Raw genomic sequence first — 11,178 nt, forward strand, 5'->3', positions numbered from 1 at the left:
GCGCACGCAACTTTGAGTGAAAAATGCAAAAGCACTTTGAGTCTCATTCTGGACACTCACCTGTTTATAAGACTGTCTGGCTGTCTTAGCTTTGCTTCCAAATGCATAATTTGCCCCTTGGAAAGGGGCTTTGTAATGTACATAATCAAGATGAACCTAAAGCACATTGTTTCAAGGTGTGTACAAACCACGTCCCCGTCTTCCTCTTGAAGAGCAAGCAGCTCTTTCCTTATTTGAAGTTCACCCACAACGCACTCAGCCATTCCCTGGGGTTTTTCCTCGAGCTCCCGCGAGAGCCCGGGAGGTGAGCCTCAGAAGGTTTGATTATCAGTCAGAATATTACTGGGCACAGGCACAAAGGCTTCTTTTTCCTGGACTGGCTTTTTTTCCTATCTACCCTCCCCTGGTGGGAAAAAATTCTGTGATGGACAAAAATGTATAAAAAAAAAAAAAAAAGAGGGACATGACTTCGAATAGCCCGGTTCATAGAGACAGAAAGTAGGAGAGTGGTCACCAGGAGCGGGGGAGGGAAGTCATACGGAGTTTCCATGTGGGCAGGTGACAAAGTTCTGGCGATGATGGTGGGGGTGGTCGCACAACACTGTGAATGTACTTAACGCCACTGCCTCGTACGCTAAAACATGGTTAAAATGGCAAGTTTGGTGCTGTGCATATTTTCACACAGTCGTTTTGTTAAACAGGGGGACATGTTAGTAAAATAACACCTAGACATTATGCTCTGAGACAGTGTTAGAAGGTTTGGCCGTCTTGTCCACGCTGCTCTCTGTAGACTCAGACACGCTCTCCTAGAGTGCCGCACAAGTGTGCCTCCCACCAGTAGGGGGTATTAGAGCTGCAAGGACTTCAGGCTTCTGCACCATGGAGGAAACAACCAACAGATCTAAAAGACGACCTACCGAATGGGAGAAGATATTTGTCAATGACGTATCCGACCAAGGACTGGAATCCAAAACATATAAAGAACTTACAAAACTCAACACCCCAAACGCAAACAATCTCATTTAAAAATGGGCAGAAGACAGGAAGAGACACTTCTCCACAGAAGACATCCAGATGGCCAACAGACACACGAAAAGATGCTCAACATCGCTCGTCATCGGGGAAATACAAATCAAAACCACGATGAACCATACAACCTCACCCATGTCAGCATGGCTAAAATCAATGACACGGGAAACAACAGATGTCAGTGGGGACGTAGAGAAAGGGGAACCCTCTTGCACTGCTGCTGGGAATGCAAACTGGTGCAGCCGCTCTGGAAAGCAGTGTGGAGGGTCCTCAAAAAGTTAAAAATAGAACTACCCTATGATCCAGTAATGGCACTACTGGGTATTTACCCAAAGTATACAAAAACACTAATTCGAAGGGATACATGCACCCTAACGTTCACAGCATCACCATCTATAATAGTCAAACTATAGAAGCAGCCCTAGGGTCCACTGACTGATGATGTGGTATATCTATATCTATATCCATAGATATAGATATAGATGTAGATCTCTAATGGAATATTACAAAGCCGTCAAAAAGAATGAAATCTTGCCATTTGCAATGACATAGACGGAGCTACAGAGTACAATGCTAAGTGAAATGAACCAGTCAGAGAAAGACAAATACCATACGATTTCACTCATATGTGGAATTTAAGAAACAAATGAGCAAAGGGGAAAAAAAACAGAGAGAGACACAAACCAAGAAACAGACTCTTGACTAGAGAACACATTTCTGGCTACCAGAGGGAAAGGGGGTGGGGGGATGGGTGAAATAGGGGGCGGGGACTAAGGAGGGCACCCGTTGTGATCAGCACCAGGTGACGCACGACGTGTCGAATCGCTGTCTGTGAACTAGCTGGAATTAAAATAAAAGGAACGAATAAGTAAGTAAAAGTTAGTCATTGAGAAAAGAACAAGAACTGGGAGGACTTCACATCCCTCCTCTGGGGTGGGGTGGAAACCCTTGTGGGAGGGCGACTCGGTAGGGAATGTCAAGAGGATCGTGGCAGAGAAGGAAGAGGGAGGAGGCCAGGACGGCAGAGGGAAATCTGCACACCCACCTGAGGTGGTCTCTGTACGAAGTGAAGGAGACTCCATGAGAAAATTCGAGAAGTGTCCAACACCCACACCCCCGTGCTCCCTGCAGCATCGTTCACAACAATCAAGGCGTGGAAACAACCTGAGTGTCCATCCTCGCGTGGAAGGATGAAGAAAACGTAGTGCAGGTGTATGCAATGGAATATCATTCAGCCTCATAAAAGAAGGAAATCCTGTCATGGGCAACTAAATGGATGGGCCTGGGGGACATCGTGCTGAGTGAAATAAGCCGGACACAGATGGACGAATACCGCACGGTCTCACTTACATGTGCAATCTGAAACACTCAGACTTCTAGAAGCAGAGAGTAGAATAGGAATTAGGGGGACGGGAGGGGGTCACCTGGGTGGCTCAGTGAAGTGTCCGACTTTGGCTCAAGTCCTGATCTTGTGGTTCATGAGTTCGAGCCCCACCTTGGGCTCTGTGCTGACAGTGCAGAGCCTACTTGGGATTCTGTATCTTCCTCTCTCTCTCTCTCCGTCCCTCCCCTGCTCATTCTCTCACTCTCTCTCTCTCTCTCTCTCTCTCTCTCCTCTTTCTTTCCCTAAAAAATAAATTAACAAGCAAACAAACAAATAAGTAAACGTTTTTTAAAAAAAGAAGTAAGGGGATCTCTCTCTCCTCTCTCTCTCTTCCTCTGAAAAATAAATAAATAAATAAATAAGAAAACATTTTAAAAAAAGGAAGTAGGGGGAAGGAGAGATGGGTAGGGGATGGTCAAGTGGTAGAGAAATTCAGTTATTCAAGGTAAGTAAGTTCTGGAGATCTGCTATACAGCACGGAGTCTATAGCTAACACTACTATATTGTATACTTCAGATTCTGTAAGAGGTTAGATTTTCTATCATGTTCTCACCAATAATAATAATAATAATAATAGAGGCAGGAGGAAACTTTGGGAGGTGATGGGTCTGTTTATGGTCTTAATGGTGGTGACGGTTTCACAGGCATATACTTATCCCCAAACTCATTGAAGGAAACACATTAAATGTGTATATAAAAATGTCTATAAATCCGTACATTAAATATGTACTGCATTTTATGTCCATCAGACCTCAGTAGAGTGGTTTCCAAAAAATGCGTTCAACAGCCTCTTCTGGACTTGCAGTCTATTTGTGGTTTCCAGCCTCTGCCCTACTCATCCCCAACAGGGCCTGAGGTGTTCGGACCCCGGACGTGGGCCCTCCTGACCACCTCGCCAGCTGGTCCATGGCCAGACCCCAGGACAGAGCCTCTCCAAGGTGGGGGGGGGGTGGTTTCCAGGCCTCCCCAAACCTGGCCACGCGCCCCCAGCAAGAGTCACGGTCTGCGACGGCACTGACTTGGAAACGGGCCAGTGGTGCAACCGGGCCGGCGAGAAAGTGAATGGATGGAGAGCGGGTGCCCCTGCTCTGAGTCACTGGAGCTAGGGGTAAGCGTGCCCAAAGCACAAAGCCAGAGCCCTCGAGAGGGGTATCATGGAAGTGAGAAGATCTGGGCTGTCGTGGTCAGTATCTTCACCTCTGACGGGCAGGTTGTCAGGCAGGAGAGAAATCTGACTCGATCCATGAAGCGAAAGCTGCCGGGTGACGTTTTGGCTGTTGGCTCCAGGCAAGGACCAGCTTTGTCCCACGTGGACCTGCCCAAAGGCACAAGAGGGATGCCCTTCCTCGGCCCCAGAACTCATCAAAGACATGGCGGGTGGAGGAGACGACGTCAGCATCCGCGGACGTACCGTTGGAACCAGACCACATCGATGCTCCTTCTTGCACGAGATTCTGCTAAGCCCTGAAGCCCTTGGTCTCTTTCCCCTGGCCTCCCCACCCAGCTGCGGTCTCCCTGGCCTGGGACCCTCCCCGCCTCAGTCCTGGGCCCCTGATCTCTCTTTCCAGTCCTGGCTATGACCAGCGCGGTCGTGTTCCTAAAACAGCGTGTTCCTTAGGGAGCTGCTCTGTCCCAAGGCCCATTCCCAACCACGTCCAACGAGCATGCCTCTCTCCACCTTTGAAATCCTTGAGAACCTCTCTCCCTGCGCACTGACTTCATAAACCTACTCAGGTAGACCTTCCTTTCCTCTGCCCCACCAGACTTCCACTGGGATCTTTGTTTTTTCCCACAATGCACTTCGTGGCCCAGTCGGTTAAGCATCCGACTTCAGCTCAGGCCATGATCTCACGGTTCGTGCGTTCAAGTCCCACATGGGGCTCTGTGCTGACAGCTCAGAGCCTGGAGCCTGTTTAGGATTCTCTCTCTCTCTCTCTCTCTCTCTCTGTCCCTCCCCTGCTCACTCTCTCTCTCAAAAATAAATAACCATTTTTTAAAAAAAGTTTAAAATAACGCATTTCCTAGGCAGAGGGAACGAATGGTCCAGGCAAAGGCACAAATCTGCAAAAACACAAGATGTGTTCATGAAGCAGAAAGCAAAGGCTGTTGCTCCCAAACCCTATGACCTGCCATCCAGTCACCCCTCAAACAGCTTTGCTCCTCTACTTTTAAATAACGGTGACCGAGCCATGGAGATGTCAAGTCCCCACATCCCCCTGCCCGTCCTCCCTCCCCAGGAATCCCCTCTGCCACCACACTGTCAATTCTAGGAGGTAGAATCATGTGACACTGCGTTTGTGGTGGCTCCAAAACGTCCCACGTCAGAGATGTCACATGACGGTCTAACACCTTGGCGGGGTCCTTTCAACCCTCTCCTCCTCTCCTCTCATTAGCCCAGATGCTCTGCCTGCTCTCACCCTGAGCCATCTGCCTCCAGGACCAAGGCCCCCAGCCCGTCCTGGCGCCGGCCCAGGCCAGGCAGCTCCCGGCTACCAAAACACAACATGGAATCTGCGTCCCCGGGATGCCTGCAACACGCACCCTGGAGCCCTCAACCAAGCCTTCCGGGCCCTCCGCGATCCACGTCTCAGCCGCTTTTGCAGAGTTACCTTCCACTGCCCAGTTCAGCTGGAGCCGTCTCCGGAAGGGGCCCTAGAGCTCACCCAGCCCGGTGGCCCACGCGAGGCTTCGCCGCAGAATCCCGGGACCTTTGACTCTGTGAATCCAGCTCTATCCATTCATTCATACGTGGGGTTTTTTTTATTCATACGATAGGTGCGATAGTACCTCTGAAGTTTTTCCCTTAATCATACATCCTGGTTTAACATCCGTACAAACTAGGAGGGCTGCCTTCTTTTTCACAGGATCCTGCAGGGTTGCCTAAGGTATGCATGTACATCTTGAACTAACCACCCTCTACTGAGGGATGTAGGGAGTTTGTTAAACTGCAGATTCCCAGGCTCCCCCTCAGGTGTTGATTTCCGAGGGTAGATCCAGGAAGTCTGATCTCACGCAACTTTTCCAGGTTCCTCTCGTGGGGGCATCTCAGGGGACAAAGCAATTTACAAAGCAGGAATCGTGGGTGAATGAGTGAGCCCACCCGGGGGGTGCTCCGTACCGCCTGTGTGGCTGTGAGAAGTAACCCCACCTATCAGAGTCCTGAGAGGTTCTCAGGGGTATAGCTCTCTCGCAGTGCACTGTTGTTGAAGTGCCTCCTGAGTTATTACTGAAGGAATGTTAAGCCACGGCCACCGTGGTCTTAATGAGAGATGGGTTTTACTGGGCTCTAAATCCATAGGTGGGAGGGTTAGATATTTTCAGTAAGCAATATATTAAATGTCCTCATAATGCATTGGAGTCATTTCTGGCTGTTCCGTAAAAGCAGGTGTTTTCCGCGTGTCTGCACCGGGCGCAGTTAGAAGGATCTTGGTTTCCAGACATCTCTAGTCCCCCCTTCACCAGTGACTCCCTGCCGGGCAAGGCACTTAAGCTCCGTTTCTTGGGCTGTAAAATCAGGATAATACTGATATCCCCATTATCGTCCCCATTTCATAGGTGATAAAATTGAGGCACAGAGAAAGCTCAGCAATTTTCCCCAGTGACCCAGCTAGTAACTTTCTCCATCATTCTCCAGGGACGACCAGTCTTCAACAGTTAATTGCACGTCTGTATCATCTTTATTTCTGCCTAACAAGTCGCCCTAAAACTTAAACACTTGGCAGCTGGGCGTCTCTGCCCAGGTCTCCGCAAGGTTGCAGTCCACACGCCGGCCGGGGCTGCGGTCTCATCCGAAGATCCAGCCTAGGGCGTGTCCGCTCATTCTCCTTGTCGGCAGGTCGCAATCCTTACGGGCCACTCGGCTGAGCCCCTCAGTTCCTCGCAGCCAGAGACCCCCCTGCCCCGTCTCTGGCCCCCGGGGCCTCTCACACAGCTGGTCGGACGGACACAGAAGCCACAGCCTCTTTGTGACCTCGCTTCAGAAGCAACATCCCGTCCCGTGTGCGCGTCCTGTTCATTGGAAGCAAGTCACCACGTGCAAGCCCCCCTCAGGGGGAGGGGCCTCCCTGGGCCTGACCACCAGGAGGCGGGATGAACCCGCTCCAAGGCCGCCCATCGTATCAGCCTCTGAAACTGTTCTACGCATCCAGCACCTGGCTGGTGCGAAAAGCCTGTCCTCTGCGTTTCGCCTGTACAGACACCAGCGGGACCTCTGTTTGCTATGACGCGCAGAATTCCACTGTGTGCAGGTTATGGAACTTAATAAACAGGTCCCCCCGCGATGGGCATGCAGGTTATTGCGAGGAAAAGAGACTTGTTCACTGATTTTCTAAATGTGTGTGCTGAGTACCCTTGTGGGCTCTGTATTGGGCGTTGGGGGCTCAGAGTTGAAAGGACAAGACGTTCTCAGACTCGGGGCCAGAAAAGACAAGGAAACAACCGTGAAAAGCACAGCGAGTGCCGCCGTGGAGGGGGGCACACGGTGTCCTTAAGCCCAAAAGGAGGCCTGAGCACGTCTGACACTTCCGGGAGGAAGGGAGAGCCGTCTCTCTTTCCACGGACGAGCAAACTGAGTCACGGACCTGCCATTTGTCCCGCCCACCCTCCTGTGAAGACAGGTATTCCTGATGGAAGGGGCCCCACGGGCTCACGGGGTGGGCAGCACCCCTCACAGCATTTTCAGGCCGTGCCCAGACGCCACAGGCCTAACAAATGCCCTGGGAAAGGGAGCCAATGGGAGGGAGCAAACGAAGACCTTCACGTTCCGGAGGCAAACAACTGCTTATGTTTTACTCTTCAGTCAGGGTTCGGGCAACTGTCTGTCACTAAGTTAGTTCAGGGGACGTTTTTTGTTAAACTTTTTTTTCATGTTTATTTTTGAGAGGGAGAGAGAAACAGAGGGCGAGCAGGGGAGGGGCAGAGAAAGAGGGGGACCCAGAATCCCAAGCAGGCTCCAGGCCCCGAGCTGCCGGCGCAGAGCCCGACGCGGGGCTCGAACTCACGAACCGTGAGATCGTGACCTGAGCCGAAGTCGGAGGTTGACCGATGGAGCCCCCCCAGCGCCCCGTGGGAATGATGGTTCTTTCTTGATGATCAGTGCTTTTATTGATTTGAGAAGTGGGGAAAGGGCCCAGCTGCTGCCATGACACCAGGCCAGACACAGACTTGCCGAGGAGAACCAAGAACACGATCAGCCCCTCGTGAGCACAGGGACGTTTCTGTGCCATGTTTCCCGAAGCCTTGTTATTTCCTGGCTGTTTTGTGACCAGCCGAACAGTGGACATGAAGCCAATTCTGTAATACGTTCATCACAGGAACACTGAAAAATATGTCTTTGATGAGGATAAAATGAGTGTAGAATATCCTGTCTAAAACAAACAAAAAACTCCATAAAAATGCCACCTGGGGGCACCTGGGGGACTCAGTCGGTTGGGCGTCCGACTTCGGCTCAGGTCATGATCCCGCGGCTCGTGAGTTCAAGCCCCACGTCGGACTTAGGGCTGACAGCTCAGAACCTAGAGCCTGGTTCCGATTCTGTGTCTCCCTCTCTCTCTCTGCCCCTCGCCTGCTCGCACTCTGTTTCTCTCTTTCTCAAAAATGAATAAACATAAGAAAGAAAGAAAGAACGAACGAACGAAAGAAAGAAAGAAAGAAAGAAAGAAAAGAAAACCATCATTCCCATGCTTGATTATTATGTGATGGATGAGGGCTGTCCTGGAAAACCCATTTTTTTCTAGCGGTATAGATAGGAGCTTTGGACTCAGATGGATCCAGGGTGGAATCCTAGTCCAGGGCTTATTGGCCCTAGGTAGGTCACTGAACTGCTCGACAACTCAGTCTCCTTATCTCTGAAATGGGTTTACTCACATACATCCCACTGGGCTGGGTGAGCGCCGAGCGGAGTTCAGAGTGAGGGCTCAATAGACTGTCACAATCCTGTAAGGGGTGCTTAACTACCCCCCCTTCCACTTCCTCCCTTCTGGAAAGCAGGAGGGCCTTAACAGTGGGGGACGGGCCCTTAGTAAGGGGGCAGGGGCAGGTTGTGACCGGATCAGGGGAGGGAGGCAGGCAAAGGTAGGCAACATTCAGCACCTGAAGGGCCCTTGCTCCCTAGCGGGCGAGGAAATGACCTTCTGAAGGTGACAGTGACCCCAGCCATCCACCTCTTCCCGAGTTACCTTGTCCCCCGAAAGCTTTACAGACGACTACGTCCAGCGCTGTGTGGCCCAGCGGGCTCAGAACCCCGTTGAGAGGGGGCAAACTTGTTCATATTTCTTGGAAAGATAAGGCTTTCGAGATACCAGGTCTGGCTTACCTCGTGTCTGAAATTCACCGAAGATAAAGAAGCTTTTTCCGAGAGGCGACTCGGGACCCAAGCTGCAGGGAAAGGGGAAAGGCTGCTGACAACAGATCCGTTCCCAGAATTCTCCATAAAATGACTTCAGCCTGACGAGGCAGGAAGAGCGTGAGCCCGGGTGAGAAAACCCAGGATTGTGTTTGTGCAGACTGCATTTCGAGTATTTGCATTTTACCGCAAATAGGCACTGCAAAATGTCAATGGCGCCTCCTCCGCGCTGTGGTAAGATCCACAGGAGAGAATGGAGGTAACAGGGCTTTTGAACATCCCGTGTGAGCGTTATTATTATTAATTGGGTGCAATCTACCACTCTGGCGGGTAAAACGAGTTCCTTCGCGTTGACGCCCAGTGCTCCCCCACCACATTCCTGACACCGCAAGAGCGACCCTGGCTAGCGGAGAATCCCAGATGCATTCAAACACCAGGACAGTATCGCCAATTTCAAGGCGGTGAATAAACAGCAGGAAAGGTACATTTGCTTTGTCTCTACCAGGGTTTCTGAAACCCTGAGCTGCATGATTCCTTGCTGTGCCTCGTGGGACACTTCACGGCATCCCTGCCCACTGCCCACTAGATGCCAGGAGCACTAGCCCCAATTGTCACACCCAAAAATGTCCCCCGAGACTGCCTAAATGGGGGGGGGGTGCAAAACCCACCCCTTCTGAGCAGTAGATAAAGAAATAGCGTGGGGAAAGCTGTCTGCCAGCTGGAATTTCAGAGACCAGAGAGATTTCAGAGGGGGCACCAATATAGCCTCTCTCGCCTCTCCAGCTGGAGGACGGTCACCTGCGCAGCCCGTGGCCACTTTCAGGGTCGTCATTTGGGGGATCTGGGGAATGGGACAGAAGGCTTGCCTCGGATCAAAAGCTAATGCCAGTCTGATCCCACTAGCCTTTTCCACGCCCTGTGCTGGTGACCAGGGCCTGCCCCACAGGGGAAACCAATGGGTTAAAAGAGAGAAAGCTCTTTCTCCCGAGAAACCAACATTTATTCATAATACATCCCAAAACTCCATGTCAACCAAGGGAACCTCTCCCCACAAAGGTATGTGGGCCACTCAAAGCGTATGTCAGCAGCCTCAAGACCTCATCTTTTTTTATTTTCCAAAGCAGCATATGGACCCCAAGAAAATCTCCACGTGTGAGAAAGAGCCCATGAGAAATTCCATCAAGGCTTTTGTTTTTTCCTTGTCCTCTCTGTAATCACTCTGCTAGAGCAGAAAAGCAGTTACATGGCCGAAGAGGTAAGTGTAAAAGGAACCTTGGTTCTGTTCTAGGCATTTCTGAACAGTTAACAGGAAAGGTGGGAAACACTGTAACACTGCTTCTCGCCAGGCCTCGGCCAGGGGGTAAACACCATCTGGGAACGTTCCAGAGGCTGGAGATGATGCCAGAAATTTCCCAAGCCGGGCCACTCCTTTTTCCCTTCCCACCCCAAATTCCAGCCTCCTGCCTTTACACGGCAGCATTTGAACCAAAAAAAATCAGGAGCGACGATGGAGGCCGTCGCTAAATTTCTGGACAGATAGAAATGAATACGAAGGGAAAAGAGGAACCCCCACTGAATATATATTGTAGCCCACGGTCTGGACTCACCTGCTGAATGTGACCCATCCGCACAGATGAAAAGAGAGGCCTGCCACAGTCTGGGCAGACACGGTTCTCCGGGGGCAGCGGATCCGCTGGGAAGTTTGCTGGGAATTCAGGGGCACGGTCTGGCCATGTCTGAATACTCTCTAGAAGACAGAGCTCAGGTCAAGTGAAACACGGTGGCCCCATCATTTGACAAAGCCCCACAGCCAGGCAGCAGGTGTAAGTCTGCTAAAAACAAACAACAAAACTTCTCTCAAACAACAACAAACAGTTTTAACCCCCTCAGCCTGTCAACACCAATTAGTTTGTCTTTCCAGCAGAAGCCTCTTAAGACCAGTCCTCAAATCCAGCGGGGTCCCCTGCAAGCAGAAACCGTCCTTGCGCAGCTGCCCCCAAGAAGCGACCCTCCATGGAAACTTCCAAGAGCAAACACAGCCCTTAGGCTCCCTGTACCCGGAAGGGGCCAGGCAGGGCGGGATTATAGCTTTGCCAGGCTCCAAGCACTCTTGTGTCCTGGGCTCCTTCCTGCATAATAATATCAACATTAAAGTGTATCTTTGATGTAACTTTAAATACTTTTAACATTTTATTTCCTTCGTGTTTCAGGAAAATTTAATAGGTTCTCGTGGACCTGAAAATTCAAACGTTTCCTTTGAAGAATTTCATCGCTTTTGGGTTTTCTCTCTTCCGATTTTGAAAGCAATCGAACATTTTTTTGCTGGGCCCCTGAAAAGTGTCGTGGGCCCTAGGCACCGTGCCTGCTATGTCTAATGGGGAAGTGAGCCCTGATTCAGTAGACGCGTGCAATTACAAAAAAA

The 11,178-nt window shown here is 50.8% G+C and overlaps 1 long non-coding RNA gene across 1 annotated transcript; it reads right to left on the reverse strand.

Annotated features, from left to right (window-relative positions):
* Positions 1 to 7,497: 7,497 nt before the first annotated feature.
* On the reverse strand, positions 7,498 to 11,036 carry LOC123385782. The gene is made up of 3 exons (XR_006598786.1): positions 10,364 to 11,036; positions 8,727 to 8,788; positions 7,498 to 7,730 (listed from the first exon to the last, which is right to left on the reverse strand). It is a non-coding gene; the product is annotated as an uncharacterized LOC123385782 (long non-coding RNA).
* Positions 11,037 to 11,178: the final 142 nt, after the last annotated feature.

Source organism: Felis catus, chromosome B3, assembly GCF_018350175.1.
Source record: "Felis catus isolate Fca126 chromosome B3, F.catus_Fca126_mat1.0, whole genome shotgun sequence".
NCBI lineage: Eukaryota > Metazoa > Chordata > Mammalia > Carnivora > Felidae > Felis > Felis catus.